We start from the raw sequence: 16,742 nt of genomic DNA, 5'->3' as shown, positions 1-16,742 counted from the left end.
AGATGCAATCAAGCCCATAACTTTTTCCAGAAAGTTTGCTAGTCTCGTGAAGATTCCTGCTTAGTCAAAGAGCAGAAGTCACCATGAAGGATTTTAGCGCTTTTCTAAATAAGGGGCGACACAAGGCTGGGCTCATGAAACCGTCCCCTGAGAATGTCGGGGCGATACAAGGCCGGGCTCATGAAACCGTCCCCTGAGAATGTCGGTCTGAAGACTTGTCCTGCAGTCTTCCCCGCAGCACAGGCGGCTCCTCTCTGCTCTCCACCCTGAGCTCCTGTGGGGGGCTGGAAGGCAGCCAGGGCAGCAGCTCTTTCTGTAATGCTGCAGAGGCAGATGGCAAGCGCCGGTTGGTGTGCTGCGCTCGGGGAGTGGGGCCCGTGGCGTTACCGCGGGACCAGCTGGCAGGGGCCACAGGCTTCTCCCCTCTGTTTTGGTGCCATCCTGACCGTGTCCGCCCTGCCCCTGCTCGCTCCCGCATTCCCCCATATTCCTCCAGGAGACGTTCCTGCCCCCACGCTGCAGGCTGGGGCTTTAGGGACAGCAAGGGGCTAGCATCTCACAGTCGGCAGGAACCCAGCCAGGCCTGACCTATGGAAGGCTGTCTGGCAGAGAAAAGCAAATTTGCTTGGCGTTAGGAACAGAAAATCCAAGGGGAAGAGTGACTTGTCCTAGGTCATAGAGAGAGCTTAGAACTGAGGTCTGCTGCTGCTGCTGCTGCTAAGTTGCTTCAGTCGTGTCCAACTCTGTGAGACCCCATAGATGGCAGCCCACCAGGCTCCCCTGTTCCCGGGATTCTTCAGGCAAGAACACTGGAGTGGGCTGCCATTTCCTTCAATGCCTAAAAGTGAAAAGTGAAAGTGAAGTCGCTCAGTTGTTTCTGACTCTTAGCGACACCATGGACTGCAGCCTACCAGGGTCCTCCGCCTATGTGATTTCCCAGGCAAGAGTACTGCAGTGGGGTGCCATTGCCTTCTCGGACAGGTGAGGTCTGGCAGCCTCTAAATCTGTCTCCAAAAGACAGACCATCCAAGGAGAGACCTTGAATTACAGCTGTAATCAGCTAATTATAATGAGGTATGTTGGTTAAGTCCAAAGAGGGAGCAAGTGTGTCCCGGTGGCAGATGGTGAAGACTGCCCCCATCTGTTTCCCCACTTCCTGCTGCCCAGGGGCCCAGACAACTTATGTTCCGAGAATGTCTTCTTTTGGCTCGGGTATCTGGAAGGAGTCCTGCCATTGGTTTCTCAATGAGGTTTCTCAAGGAGGGTACAGTCATGAAATTTCTTTATTCAATTGAAAATAAAAATCCTGCCAACTACTGAAGTGGCAGATGAGGTGAGGGTGAGACAAGGCCCCTCAGCTTCTGGTCCCAGAAAGAGGGCAGAGGAGAAGACAGAGACCTGTGATGAGCCCGCGCGCACGGTGTTCCTTTCTCTGCTCACTGAGGCGTCATCACAGTTTGAGTTCCTTCCTCAGTCTGGTCCAGTGTCCTCACAGATCTCACAGGCTGGAGAGGTAATCAAGCACGGTCAGAGCCCTGGGGAGTTTCAGATGAGCCCAGAGGCACCACGAAGCAGCGGTGGCCATCAGCAGGTCTTCATGGAGTGGGCAACTTCTGAGCTGGGCCTAAGGGTGAGTTAGTTATCTAGGCAAAGATTGGCATGGGTGCCAAAACAAAACACAAGGTGAGTGAATGAACAGGGGGCCCTGTAACACAAGGAGGCAGCAAACCAGGACGGGAGCCTGAGGTCGCAGGCCCCCCTGGGAGACCTGTGGGCAGGGGCTGCAGTGTGCAGCCTGCCTCACCTGCCGTGTGAATGAACGGGGCGTCCCTCTAACACAGGGAGGCAGCCCACCAGGATGGGAGCCTGAGGTCACAGGCCCCCCTGGGAGACCTGCGGGCAGGGGCTGCAGTGTGCCGCCTGCCTCACCTGCCGTGTGAACTGTGCTGCCCCACTGGCCTGTGCTCCACCCGCTCAGCGAGGCCTCTCTGCCCTCTGCTCGGGCATAGGTCCTCTTTACTGGCAATCCGCACGTGGTGTTCTGTGTGCGATTGCCCTCCGCTTGAGGGGAGTGGCTTGGTGCAGAGGTGAGTCAGTGTGCAGTCTGAGGCTGGAGAGGATGCTGGGGAGTCCTGCAGTGGTGGGATCATGGTGGAAGGTGTTGGGTGCGATGAGGCAGACGCCACTCCTGAGACTTGAGGGCGGGGCAATTAGTGGCTGCCCTTAAAGGGTGGACTCATTTGGGGCCGCATTGCCTTTGAGAAGTTTGGTGGATCTTGGGTCAGAAACATCTGGAAGGAATTACATACCGAGGATGAAGATATGAAAGCATTTGGACCAGAATTCATGACCCAGGTGAGGTGGGGAGAAAGTGGAGTGGAAGGGGCCTCAGGACATGGTGGAAATTCATTGACCACGGTCGTCAAGGGGGAGACCGTCACTTCCATTCCACAGCCTCCTGGTTACTCCCAGAGTGCTGGGTCCAGAGAGACCACTCAATAAACAGGTGCTCACTTGATCCAAAACCACTGAAGCTTTCACTTTGATTCACCACGATATAATATGCTGAATTCAAGAGACTGGTGCCCAGGTTTATATTAATGAGCTAGAAACGAGAAAGAAAAAGACTCAAGAAAAATGAAAGAATCCACACTATTAAACTCTGACCATGCTTTCCACGGTGGCCTCAGGGTCTTGGCACTTGCTGCTCTCCCAGCTCAGAACACTCTCCCCATTGATTACTCTCGAAACACACTCTGAAACTTACCTAAACTTCCTGAGTTTATTTTTCTCCCAGGTGCATATTACCACTGGACTTGGCATACATTTTACTTTTTCTGTCTCTGAGCCTGTCAGTTTCATATAAGGATTGGGGTCTCCAGCCTCCTGCTTGACCCACAGCTGAGCCCCAGTGTCTGGAATGGGCCAGGAACAAAGTGGGGCCTCCATGAACGTGCTCTCGGGAGGGAGCCCTGAGCGTGTAGTGGGGACAGGAGGTGTCACGAAGCACTGTCCTGGGCTGTGAATGAAGGGGTCGGAGGACGACAGCCTGCTGTAGGTCTTAACTCTTTTGTTTTGCATCTGTCTTACGTAATCAAGATTGAACATCAGGCCCGGAGGAGGCGGCCACTCTGACCTGGGGACAGCTGTACGCAGAGTAACCCGCAGCTCCTGTGCTGAGATCAAGAAGGATGGGTGTCAGGTCTAGGCTCTCACCGGGAGCTCTCCTCCTCCACCATCTCCTCGTTTCTCTCTGAGAAACTTACGCCCAGGACTGGTGAGTCCTGCCCTTGGCCACAGAAGCCGAGCCCAGAACCAATGACACTTCTGGAGGTAACTCCGCCCTTTGTAACCATTGCCAAAACACCCAGTCATCACTAACAAGCTTCCTGACTCCCAATTAGGCAAAGATGCCCACTCCAGTAAACACTCATAGCTCCCTAATCAATCACCTGATGCCAGCCCTACAGCAGGAATTTTCTTTGTCTTGAGGCTATAAAAATTGGTTATTAAACCCACAAAAACTGCCAAATCTCCCTGGTCTGCCCGGAGTTCAGCCCACTGTGATGGCAGTGCCCACATTATCTCTGCTTTGTGGGTAATCAACCCACTGCCTTCTGAAATGCTGTGCCTGGAGATTCCTTTCCAGCCCACACTCAGACTGCCTCAACAAGCATGCCAACCAATCCCTCCAGTTGGTGGGGCAGGTTCTGAGCGGTCCATATTTCCAGCTCAGAAAAGACTTGGCCTGTGCTTTGCAACTTAGAAGCCCCTCTCCGCCACAATGGACCCACTTGCGTCTCACCTATCCTGCAGTCACCCCACTTCCAGAGGTATTTGCAGTCTTTGTTCAGTGGGTGAGAACCCACAGGGCAGGCGCTGAGGCTCCTGCAGCCACCACGACGATCCCCCGCACCTCTGTGAGGAGTCCTGAGCCTCTGAGGGGATGGGGCCCCCTCCGTGGGTCTCCCTGGGGCTGTGACAGAACCTCCTTTCTCCTGGACCGGCACAAAGATGACTTGTCCATACCCGTGAGGGGGCGGGTAGGAGTGCACAGCGGCCCCGAGGGCCCAGCGCCCTGGGATCCTGGGGGTGGGAGCGGTGAGGGAAGGGGCCTGCAGGGTGGCTCGCCCGGGGTGGGGGCCGGGACGCCGGGCTGCTTCCAAGTGGCCACACCAGCCACAGACGCTGATGGGGACAAAGTGCTCCGGGTCTATGCGAGCCAGTCACGCAGCGAGTGCTCTCAGAACCAGCGCTTATGGTAAAACACCTGTGCTGATTGGCAACAGGGGAAGGGATGCCTGTGACCCAGGAAACTCTCCCCTAACCTTCAGGAAACACTCTGACAGGGTCTCTGAAGATGCAAAAAAAAAAAAAAAAAGTCTGCTTTGGTTAAGAAGACAGGGGAGGAATTGAACATTGGCTGCAAAGCTACATTTTTGAAGAAGTAGAAAACAGCACTATTTCTAAATTAAAAGCCTGTGTTTAGAACAAGCTTACTTAATGACTAACTGTATACTGCAGGCGCTGGTGAAAGCAAAAGCTGTGTTGCAGGCTGTGGTAACTCCCACTTGCACTTTCCTGACTTCCGCGTTGGTCTAAGGCTGGGCGCCGCGGGGAGGTGCTAGTTCTGCGCCCGTGCGCTTCACTCTTTGGAAGTGATCACACCTGTTTACACCGGTGTGAGGCGTGGGCCACAGGGGGCTGGGGCCCCTGGGCTGTGGGGACAGAGGGAAGGGGGTTGGCCAGGGAGGGGGGGTCCTGCCCTCGGGCTTCTGCTTTGCCCAGGCACTCAGGGGCCCCTGGTTCGCTCTTGACCTACTAATGGGGGAGGAGACAGACAAGAAGAGCCGTAGGGGGAGCTGCAGTCAGCACCTTCCATATACCCTCCATTTACCTCTTGGGCATCGAGCGCTCCCGAAGCTCTTCAGAGGCCTCGGTTCTTTGGATGTCTTTGGTCTTCACTAGTCTTCTTGCTCAGGTGTGTATGTGCGCACCCATGCTGTAGCTGCAGTCAGGTCTGACTGCACCGCTCTGTACTATAGGTCCACCATGCTCCTCTGTCCTCGGGGTTCTCCAGGCAAGAATACTACAGTGGGGAGCTGCTCCCCTCTCCAGACATCTCCACCCGGGGCTCGAGCCTGGGTCTCCTGCACTGCAGGTAGGCTCTTTACATCAGGGAAGTAATTACTTAATTGTAGTTATTTTCCAGCAACACTATTTGGGGGTTGACCTCAAGAGTATCCCCATGTTTTCCTTTCCCCTGTGATTTGAAGCTGCTGCTGACACCCTGGTGCTCCCACTGGGTACCTTATTATTGTTCACCCACATGGCCTGCCCCAGTGCCGCCCCTGGCCACAGAAACTCTGTGAGCTAGCAATGGAGTTCAGTCAATGACCTACCAGCAAATCTAATGAAAACTGCCCATGAACTCATGGTTTTCAACCCATTCCTGAAATGTGAATTGATGCAACTTGAAGGACAAACTCTCATACAGCAAGAACTCTGGGAAGGGTGTGGGTAGGGGGAACATGGCAGAGACACCCACTGGGCTCCTAGGAGGCTGGCCCCTTCTCTCCTGGGGGGACTGAACACTCAGCTTTGAACTGAGCACATGGCTGCCCGAGACTACAGACATTCCCAGCATCCTCTGAAGCGGGGATGCTGGTGAGACCAGCTCTCCCTCCAGGATGGAGGGAAACCTCGTGTGCTCTCCCTTCTCCTGCTGTCTTGCTGTGGGAACGTCAGCCGAGAAGGGGAAGCTCCATTCTGCTCCAGGTCCACCCTGGAGGGGGCAAACGCCCCTGGGATGACAGAACAGTATTCCTAGGACGAGAGTGGAGCTTTCTGGAACAGCCCTGCCAGACCAACCCCGGGCTGCCTCACTCCACATCTAAATGGGGAACAGACGCACACTTCTCCTGGCTGTAATTTGGTGGGGACTTTTTTTTTTGTCCACAACCTTGACTGGCACATCAGGCTCTGAGGGGGTTTCTGTGCAGCAGCCTTGTCAGGCTGCTCCAACATGCAGAAGTCTGGTGTTTTCAGCTCTCCTTTCTGTGGGAGGACAGCCAAGCTCAGCTCTATCTGCTGTCCTCTCCAGCTGCGGCTCTGAAAACCTACGTGGAAAATAGATGCTCCCGACTCAGTGAATCAGGAGGTGATCCCTCTACCTTCCAGGGAGATGGACTTGTTCCTTCCCCCGCACCGCGCACCCCCCACTCTCCCCTAAACACATAACTGGCTTTGAGATGTGTGCTCTTTTCCTGATAATAAGGGCAGTTTCTAACTGCACAGCCTCGAGGCACAGGCATCTCGTGTGTGGTGTAACTGGATTATCACAAGGAAGATGAGTTTCACTCTGGTAGGTCCCCTGCTAAACTGATGCATTGAAAACTTTCAGTGGAAATATCACTAAAACCCATTTTCAGTATTAAGCTAAAATGTGGGAAGTTGCTAAGTTTTGCCCTAAGTTCTCAGGTCAAGGAGACAGATATTCAGGATTTCCCAGGGGTCTGATCTTGTTTATGTAATTTCTTAGATATCCTTCACCCTTATGGAACCTGCTAGTTTATAGAGAAAAAAAAAACGCATATACTGAAATATTAAACTGCTTGAGAACATGGTAATAAGTTTGATAATTCATTTATTCATTTGTGCTTGTCTGAAAAGTGTCTTCTCTTTCAGGGGTAGTTTAAAATATAATTTATTAATAGTAACTGTCCTTCAGGTCCATGTGAGCCTTAGAAGAGGCATGGGGAGATGAGAGTTGACTCACGCCAAGCTGCTCTGGATGATTCTCCATTAAATAGTGACAGTCTCACCCACAGACGACTGATGTCTCCAGCATCACAAGACAGGGCTGGTCTTTCTGGAGGAAGCTCACAACCACATCCTCACAGGTCACTGACTCCTGAAAACACAGCGGGTGTTCCACATCAGGGGGTACTGTTGCAGGAAGGGGGACCCCTTCCAGGGCCCGAAACTGGGCTCCTGTCCAACACTCGGAAGTGAATTGTCCGAGGAGACACATGTGCTGACAAAGCAAGAGAGTTTATTGGGAAAGGGCACCAGCATGGAGAGCAGGAGGGTAAGGGAACCCAAGAGAACAGCTCTGCCACACGGCTCGCAGTCTCGGGTTTTATGGTGATGGGATTGGTTTCCGGGTTGTCTTTAGCCAATCATTCTGACTCAGAGTCCTTCCTGGTGGTGCACACTTGGTTCAGCCAAGATGGATGCCAGAGAGGAGGATTCTGGGAGGTGGTCAGACATGTGGTGTCTCCTTTTGAGCTTTCCCAACCTCTTCCGGTTGGTGGTGGCTTATTAGTTCCGTGTTCCTTACCAGGACCTCCTGTCATAAAACAGCTCATGCAAATGGTTACCGTGGTGCCTGGCCAGGCTGGGCGGTTTCTGTCAGCATGCTTCCCCTAACGGTCCCACTGAGGTTTCATAGATCAGGCCACAGCATCCTGCATCCCCGGGTCAGATTCTACCACAACCTGTGCTGGTTGGACCCACAAGCTAAGAATGATCTTTATTATCTTAAATGTTATAAAGTTGTGAGACATATGAATTCTATGGCTGCCAAGTCTCAGCGTCTGTAAAGATACCTGGGGCTGCTTTCCTGCTGCAATAACGGAACTGTGCAGATGCCGCAGAGATCGTAGGACCGTCTAAGATACTCACTATCTGCCGCTTAGGAAGACTTGCCAGCTCTGGCTCAGTAAAGTGGTATTTTAAACACGGTATGCTGGAGTTTTGGTTGAAGAAAGGTAAAGTTTTAGTAAATTTTGCCCCATGAAATAAATCTTTTTTAGTAATGTAAAACTGGCCACCTTACTCAGTAATCTCAGAATAAACACAAGGACAGCAAATATTTATTAATAATTGAAAATTTGTTAAAGAATCAGGTCATTTAGGTGATCTTACTTCTGCATGACACATTGACATGGTTGATTCCAGAGTTACATTTTCCCTTAGGATCAGGTGGATTCTATAGCCTCTCCTGTGTGTGTGTGTGTGTGTCTGGCCTGAATGGTTGCATGCTGCTTCTTTATTCTTGCCACCCTGGCATTGCTTAGAGACCCTGGGTGTTTCATGAAAGCAATGGCCAACTGCCGCGGCCAGCACAAACAAGAGTCGCACCTGCACAGGGAAAGAACGGAGCGTCCCCGCTAAGAAAATAAGAGAGAGACAAAAGATGGGGCTGATCCTCTCAACCCCATCTTTTGTCTCTCTCTTATTTTCTTAAAACAGATAATGGACCTGGTTATACTAGCCGTTCTTTTCAACGTTTTTGTCTTTCTTTCCAAATTCATCATAAAACAGGAATTCCATATAATCCACAAGGACAAGGCATTGTGGAATGAGCCCATCAACGCCTTAAACATCAATTATTAAAACAAAAAAAGGGGAATGAACTGTATAGCCCCTCACCGCATAACGCCTTAAATCATGCCCTCTATGTTTTAAATTTTTTAACTTTAGACACAGAAGGCAATTCAGCAGCCCAGCGTTTTTGGGGAGAACGATCCTCATGCAAAAAACCACTTGTACGATGGAAGGATCCACTTACCAATCTGTGGTATGGGCTAGACCCTGTATTAATATGGGGACGAGGGCATGTTTGTGTTTTTCCACAGGATGCCGAAGCGCCGCGTTGGATACCGGAAAGGCTGGTACGCGCAGCGGAGGAACTCCCTGACATATCAGATGCATCGCATGACACTGAGCGAGCCCACGAGTGAGCTGCCTACCCAGAGGCAGATTGAGGCGTTGATGCGATATGCTTGGAATGAGGCTCATGTACAACCTCCAGTGACACCTACTAATATACTGATCATGTTATTATTATTGTTACAGCGGATACAAAACGGGGCGGCTGCGGTTTTTTGGGCATACATTCCTGATCCGCCCATGATTCAATCCTTAGGATGGGATAAAGAAATAGTACCTGTATATGTCAATGATACAAGTCTTTTAGGAGGAAAATCAGATATTCACATTTCTCCTCAGCAAGCCAATATCTCCTTTTATGGTCTTACTACGCAATATCCTATGTGCTTTTCTTATCAATCACAGCATCCTCACTGTATACAGGTGTCAGCTGATATATCCTACCCTCGAGTGACTATTTCAGGCATTGATGAAAAAACCGGAAAGAGATGGTACCGTGACGGAACCGGACCTCTCGACATTCCGTTTTGTGACAAACATTTAAGCATCGGCATAGGAATAGACACTCCTTGGACTTTATGTCGAGCACGGGTCGCATCAGTGTACAACATCAACAATGCCAATGCCACCTTTTTATGGGACTGGGCACCTGGGGGAACACCTGATTTCCCCGAATATCGAGGACAGCGTCCACCCATTCTTTCTGTAAACACTGCTCCTATATATCAGACAGAACTGTGGAAACTTTTGGCTGCTTTTGGTCATGGCAATAGTCTATATTTACAGACCCACGTTGGGCGCCACCTGCCGCGGCCAGCACAAACAAGAGTCGCACCTGCACAGGGAAAGAACGGAGCGTCCCCGCTAAGAAAATAAGAGAGAGACAAAAGATGGGGTTGAGACCAAAATGGCTGATCCTCTCAACCCCATCTTTTGTCTCTCTCTTATTTTCTTAGCGGGGACGCTCCGTTCTTTCCCTGTGCAGGTGCGACTCTTGTTTGTGCTGGCCGCGGCAGCCAACCATGCTAAGAGGCCTAACCCTGCCTCTGTCTCGTGTCTTTAGGAGCTAAGTGCATGTCAAATGCGTATGAAAGGTCCAGATGTAAAAGTTCAGGTGCCCATTGATCCACACCACCTGTGTAAAGGGAATGTCCTTCTTTTACCGTCATGGGGGTAATTGGGGCCAGACGTGAGGACAAAGCGCACGATCAGTCCAGGTGCAAAAAGGCAGTTGTCCGCTTGCTTCACAGCTGCTGTGCGAAGGGAAAAGCCTTCCTTTGGGAAAACAGCTCGGATCTCATAGAGACAAGGGCTGCCCCCTGCAGAGTGGGGCCAGTAGCCTCTGGTGGGGAAGACTGCGGTGATGACTGACTGGCTGGGGGCTCCCAGGATGAGGCAAGAGGCTGAGGAGCCCAAGTCTGCAGAGCCAAGGTCATACCAACAGCTCCTTGGATCTGCGTCAGTCTGAGTGGAGCAGTGACTTTAAGGGGCTAGGATGCCAGCTGCCTGCCTGGAGGCCACAGGAGGAGGGGGCCGAAAAGCAGGCGGTGTGGCTCATCTTGGTTTCTGAAGACACTTCTTTCTGGCACCAGGTGCCAAGCTATGGCAAAGACTGTATTCTTTTTATAAAACTGCTTTAGCTGTTCTAATTCATTTGCCTTTCCATCTTAGTTCATTTAAAAGATAAATGTACAAATGTGTATATTTTTTCTCTTAACACCAGTGGAAACCCTAATTTGGCTATTTTTATCCAACAGTTCATCACGCAGATCTTTCAAGTCAGTACCGATAAAAATGCCCTTATCAGATCCCTCTTAATGGCTGTTTCCTGAATGTTCTGTTTTTATACTGATACTAATATCAATAATCTTATTACACAAGTATTTGCACAAATGTTCCTCCCACGCTGATGTGTTATCATTGGACCTTCCTTGTGGAATATGAAAAGGTGGGTTTATGGCTGTTTATCATTCATTCTTTGATGGCTTCTGGACTTTAAAAAATGTATCATGAGTCCATTCTTTTATTCCACAGAATAAAAGTCATTCATGCATGTTTTTACCGAATCCTTTCACGGTTTCAGCTTTACAGTCCACACAGTCTAAGTCTCACTAAATTCCCAAGTCCGCCCGGGAGCAGGGACCTGCCCTTGGGCCGCCTGGGTCCGACCCTCGGGGATCGCGGAGGAGCGCGCCTTCTCCCGCAGCTGCCCGGGGAGGTCTCCCCAGCTCCCGCCCTCCCGTCTGTTGTCTGGGTCTCCGCGCCCTGCGGGGCCGGGAGCCGGCTCCCAGGCGGACGCCCGGGACAAGCGGGGCGTCAGGGCGGCCCGGCGGTCGGGGTGCGCCCGGGGCCGTGTGCGCCGCTCGTCGGGAGCCACCCAGCGGCCGCCGCCAGCCGGTCCCTTCCCGGGGAACGCTGGCGACTCCCGCGAAGGCTGCGGCTCGGCCGCCGAGCCCGGGGCAGAGCTCCAGGGGCCGGGGGTGCCAGCGCCATGAGACCCGGGAGGAGCCTGCTGTCGCCGGAGAGTCGGGCTGCAGGTCCGCGGCCTGGGCGGGCGGCGCCGGCCGGTGTCGCTGCCCGGCCCGGGACCGGCGCGCCGCGGGGCCCCTTCTGCCCGCGGGCGCCGCCGGGGCAGCTGAGCGCGAGCCGGAAAGGTCCCGGCGCCGGCGTCCGCCGGGTCACACCTCCTCGATGTTTCCCTCTCGCCCGGAGGTGCGGACCACACGGACGCACGCGGACATGTCCAGTCTCCCCAGCCTCCCCCATGGACCCCGACAGTCCTGACTCACGAACGTGCGTCCTCTCCCCGCAGAGGGACCACGGGCCGCCCGTCCTCCTCCCCAAAGGGCGCCCGGAAGCGCTTCCTTGTCAGCCTGGGGGAACGGGCGTCCCGCTGCCGTCGCGGCGCTGCGGCTGCTCCCAGGCGGCCACGGTTCCCGGTGACGGGCCCAGGACTCAGCCGGCGGGTTTCCTGCGGGTCGGGCTGCATCTATGCGAGGGGCGCCCTGCGACCCTTCTATTCTCCTCGGGCTCAGAGGTGGGAAGAATGGTGTCCGCGTGGAGGCGCTGTTTCGCGGGTGTGAGACACGGATACGTCTGTGTGAGGATCACAAAGCCTACAGATGGGCGGCTGCTCTGGCGAGGTCGACCAGATGGCCCGACAGTTGTTGGAGCTCCTTGCTACTAATGTGGTAACCTGCTGTAATGTAGGTATCCAATGAGAAATCTTAAAATTAATTATAATGAAAATCACCATTATCATTGTTACTCAACAATAACGTAATTATTACCTTTGTTTGCAGTTAATTTAAGAAACATCGTTTCAAGCTTATCCACAGAGTATCCAATTGCAGACAACTAGAGAAGAATGTTGAGATGAAGAACTTTCTTCACACACTGGGAAGTCGGGGAATCTCTCCTTCCAGCCACGAGGCCCTGCCCAGCAGCAACCGACCTGGAAAACCAGACCCCAGCCTCCGCAGCAGTGGGCTCCAGGATTCAGTGCATGGTCAGTGACTGCCACCTTCCTTATTTTTCTTCCTTTCAATTTAGTACCAAATGGGGGAAACCAAATCTGTTATCTAAGCAGTCACCTGGGACGGCCCTCTTCCTGTCAGCCTGCCTCTGGCTACCCCATATTACACGCTCTGAGCAGGACACGCTTTCCCTTTTCCCACCAGAACGTGTCCCCACTCCAGTGTGTGCCCTGAGTCTCAGCCTAGGCGCGTGGTGGTGGCTGACTCCCTGCTCTGGAGACAAATTCTGAAGAAACAGTAAAGGATCGGGAAAATATCCTGGAGGAGGAAATGGCCACCCACTCTAGTACTCTTGCCTGGAAAATTCCATGAACCGAGGAGCCTAGCCATCTACAGGTCATGGGGTCACGAAGAGTCAAACACGACTGAGCATGCACACAGAGACACGGGCATCTTTGTTTATGTCTACAGCGCTTAGAAAGAACCAAATAAAGCACGGAGGATAATATGTGGTTGTTGTTACTTTTGAAAAAAAAATTCAAATTACTCATTTTAAGTTTAGATATATCTCATATACCAAAAACTTCTCCCTTGAGCACTGTATTGTAGTGATTGCCTATGCATATAGTTGTGTAGCCATCATCACTATCTGATCCAGAATATTTTACATTTTATCTCCCTACAAAGACACCTAGTGTTCCTTCATCAGCCACTTTAAGTTCCGCATTCCTCACTCCTTCGTCCTTATGGAACTGCCTATTCTGTGTATTCCAAGCACATGGGTTTGTGCAACTGCGGCCATTTGGGTCCGGCTCCTTACACGGTGCCGTGTTTCTGAGGCTTATTCTTATTTTATCACGTGGTCCAATTTTTTGTTTGGCTTCAGAACTTTCCTAAGTCTTTAACACACACACACACACACACACACGCTACAGTTCTTTTAATGTGGAAAATACACTGAGGTCCAGCGTCGCCATTAGAACCATTTTATGCGCACAGTTCCATGGCATAAAGTACCGCCTTCCTGTAGGCACTCAACCTGCCCCCCAACCCAGAGCGGCCAGCGTGCACAGGGGGCACCAGCCCAGCTGTGCTACCCACTGTCAGAGCCCCCAGAGCGCCCTCCCAGGCCAAGACTCAACAATAGGCCACTTCCCAATGGCCAAAGAAGGGCCCATCTGTGCCAGTGGAGGGCGGTGGCCGAGGGTGAGAGAGACGAAAGGAGGGACGGACAGGAGGGTCTGCAGCTCCTGGTCTCCCCAGGCGGTCTTGCAACCAACTACTAATCACGCTCAACTTTGCTTCAGCTTCTGAGCTCAGAAATTAGCAAGTGCCTTCACGGTGGTATGGCCCTAGATGGTGGCAGCCCCGACCAGGCACCCCAATACCCTGTGCTGTGGGACCCTGCCATGCCAGCCTTACCAGCCCCTGTCAGAGCCCTGGGGTGCCCAGCATCTGTGGGCAAACCGTTCCTGACACATCCTTCAGCCCTCTGGAGGCCTAGCCATCAGGCTGTGACTTGGAGTTCCCAGGAGGTGGTTATCACTCAGGTTATGTGGCCAATGGCAATAGGGCCTGACCCTCTGGAAGCGAGTGGAGAAAAGCCCAGTGCTCTCCTTCAGTGTGGTCCTGGCACCAGCTGCGTGTCTCTCGCTGACACCCTCACTGCTTCATCCAGATATTGCACTTACCACTCGTGTTCCAGGCTGGGATTCTAGCGGCAGCCTTCCCAGGGTTGCAGCCTTTCCCAGTGACCAATCCCAAGTACCTATGCCTCAACCTCTGGACCCTCACATAGGTAGTACCGCTATCAATGCTTCGGGTTAAAAGCAGCAGATCTCAGACGCTGAAGACTTGTCCTAGGTCTTGCAAACAGCTCCGAACTGAGGTCTGGGGGCCTTTAATGCTGTCACCTGAGACCACGCCATCTGCCAGCAGACACGTCAATCTCCAGATAATCAGAATCAGAGTGATTAAGTGCAAAGAGGGACACATGCGTCATGTTGGGAGGAGGGGGGTGGGAACAACACCCTCTGCCTTTGTCTCCCTGCTCCCAGCTGCCCAGGGCCCCAGGCCGTCTCCTCAATATCCTGTGTCAACATGTTGTTCTCTTTCGACTCAGACAACATGGAGGGTCCCTGCCCCTCAAGTAGTAATTTTCTCAGTTTTGAGGGGTACACTCATGAAATGTCTTCCAGTGTAAAAATAAATGAAAAGCTAAAAATCACCCCGACCACTGGAGTTCCATATGAGGTGAGGGTGATATAAGGTCCCTGGAACTTCTGTTCTGGAAAGAGGGAGGGAGGAGGAAGAAAAAGCTAATCTTCAGTGAATGTAACCTTCACCTGGACTCTGTTTAGTCATTTTATCTCTACAGTTATTCAGTCATCATAACATTTACTCAAGGTCTTTTCTCTTTAGGGCCTGATGTTCTCATGGAGCTCACAGGCTGAAGAGATACTCAAAGTGAGCGAGTCAGTTCCTAGGCAGGTTGATAAGAAGTCCAGGGGTACCCGAGGAGAGAGGGGTCTGGGGTTCTCAAGGAGGAGGAAAGGACAAGCACCTTTTTTCCTCTTTTTTCTTAGTCTTAGTCACTTAAAACGTTTGTTTGTTTGTTTGTTTTTCTTTCTTTGGGCCCGGAACTGATGATTACACAACTCAGTTTAAACTCTGTGAAAGAAAGTGAACTTGCTCAGTCGTGTCCGACTCTTTGCGACCCCACGGACTGTAGCCCACCAGGCTCCTCTGTCCATGGGATTCTCCAGGCAAGAGCACTGGAGTGGGTGCCATTGCCTTCTCCAAGGGATCTTCCCAACCCAGGGATCCAGCCTGGGCTTCCCACATTGTAGGCAGATGCTTTACCATCTGAGCCACTTAAACTCCGTACTAGGGATTGTATACCAACAGTGTATCTGCTTGGGGACAGTTTCTCCTTCCTGAAAACCTTCTGATTAGTCCTGATATCTCAGAATGTATATTATGGGAATGGGTCTGGCAGGATCCTTCTGTTAAACTCTGATCCTGTTCGTCCTAAAGTGTTACTTGTGAGAGTGGCTCTGGTAAAACTTTCACAACCCTGAGACCTTCTTTTGATTTAAAGTGAAGTCGCTCAGTCGTGTCCGACTCTTTGCGACCCCATGGACTGTAGACTACCAGGCTCCTCCCTCCATGGGATTCTCCAGGCAAGAGTACTGGAGTGGGTTGCCATTTCCTTCTCCAGGGGATCTTCCCGACCCAGGGATTGAACCCTGGTCTCCTGCATTCCAGGGAGATGCTTTAACCTCTGAGCCACCAGGGAAGTCCCGTAACTAATGTAAAAAGTATATACGTCCCTTGCTAACACTAGCAAGGGGGGCACCCCTTATGATATCTATGTCAGAAGCTTTCTCTGACCTTTTTCCACTGTAATAAAACTCTGCTACACAAACGCTCTTGAGTGATCAATCCTGGCCCTTGGTCCTGAAGCTAAATCTTCTTCAGAGATCATGAATCTGACATCGTTCACAGTGAGCTCGACTGAATCTATAACAATCTCTTAAAAGCCAAGTATAATCTTAAAATAAGCTATGCTGCTACTAAGTCACTTCAGTCTTGTCCGACTCTGTGTGACCCCATAGACATCAGCCCACCAGGCTCCCCCATCCCTGGGATTCTCCAGGCAAGAACACTGGAGTGGGTTGCCATTTCCTTCTCCAATGCAGGAAAGTGAAAAGTGAAAGTGAAGTTACTCAGTCATGTGCGACTCTGATCGACCCCATGGACCACACCCTCCAGGCTCCTCTGTCCATGGGATTTTCCAGGCAAGAGTACTGGAGTCGGGTGCTTTCTCCAAAAGAAGCTATAAGCCCTATTAAAATAAAATAAAATTCAACTGAGTAAAATTTTAAAATCTTAGTGCCTCTATTTAAAGATTTATGAATCAGGCAGCATCCAATTCAGCAGTTAGAAACTGAGGAGTTGCACACAATAAAAGACGTGTATAGGCTGAGGGATCAGGAACAAGGACCTTGTGCTGGGCAAAGATTCCAAGTGGCTACTGCAAGGTTACTTTCCATTAGAGGCTGGAAAGCTTTCTCAGGCAGATGGCTTAACTAGTGATAGTCAGAAGATTCCTGGCTGACTGGTTCAAGAGTTCGTTTCTGGAAGAGCCAAAACTGCATTTCCGGCTATTCTGCTGGCATGGCTCCTAACCAAGCAACTCCTCTGGGGCTGTCATCTGGTTTCTAACAGCCCCCTGGGGGCAGCAACAAGGCTTACCGCTGCTGGTTCCCTGCTAAGCACGGTGGCGGGTGTGTCCGTCCCCAAATGCTGAGAGCGCATGTGCTCTGTGCCAGGCCGGGGCTGGGGGCAGGGGCCCAGCCACCACACCTCACAGCCCTTGACACGGGGCTGGTGCCCTGGGATGACCCAGAGAGATGGCATAGGGAGGGAGGTGCGAGGGGCGTTCAGGGTTGGGAGCTCGTGTACACCCGTGGCGGACTCCTGTCGATGTGTGGCAAAACCGATACAGCATTGTAAAGTGAAATAAAGTAAAAGAAAAAATAATAAATAAATAAACAAAAAGAGGAGAGTAAGACAGAAAACCCCCAC

General features: G+C 51.8%; 1 long non-coding RNA gene across 1 annotated transcript; it reads left to right on the top strand.

The window, feature by feature from the left end:
• The first annotated feature begins 11,934 nt into the window (after positions 1–11,934).
• LOC138438362 (uncharacterized) lies at positions 11,935–12,660 on the top strand. The gene is made up of 2 exons (XR_011256302.1): positions 11,935–12,184; positions 12,357–12,660. It is a non-coding gene; the product is annotated as an uncharacterized lncRNA (long non-coding RNA).
• Positions 12,661–16,742: the final 4,082 nt, after the last annotated feature.

The sequence above is a fragment of the Ovis canadensis genome, chromosome 3, assembly GCF_042477335.2.
Source record: "Ovis canadensis isolate MfBH-ARS-UI-01 breed Bighorn chromosome 3, ARS-UI_OviCan_v2, whole genome shotgun sequence".
NCBI lineage: Eukaryota > Metazoa > Chordata > Mammalia > Artiodactyla > Bovidae > Ovis > Ovis canadensis.
Note: the sequence above shows the minus strand (reverse complement) of the source record. Positions and strands in the feature narration are given on the sequence as shown.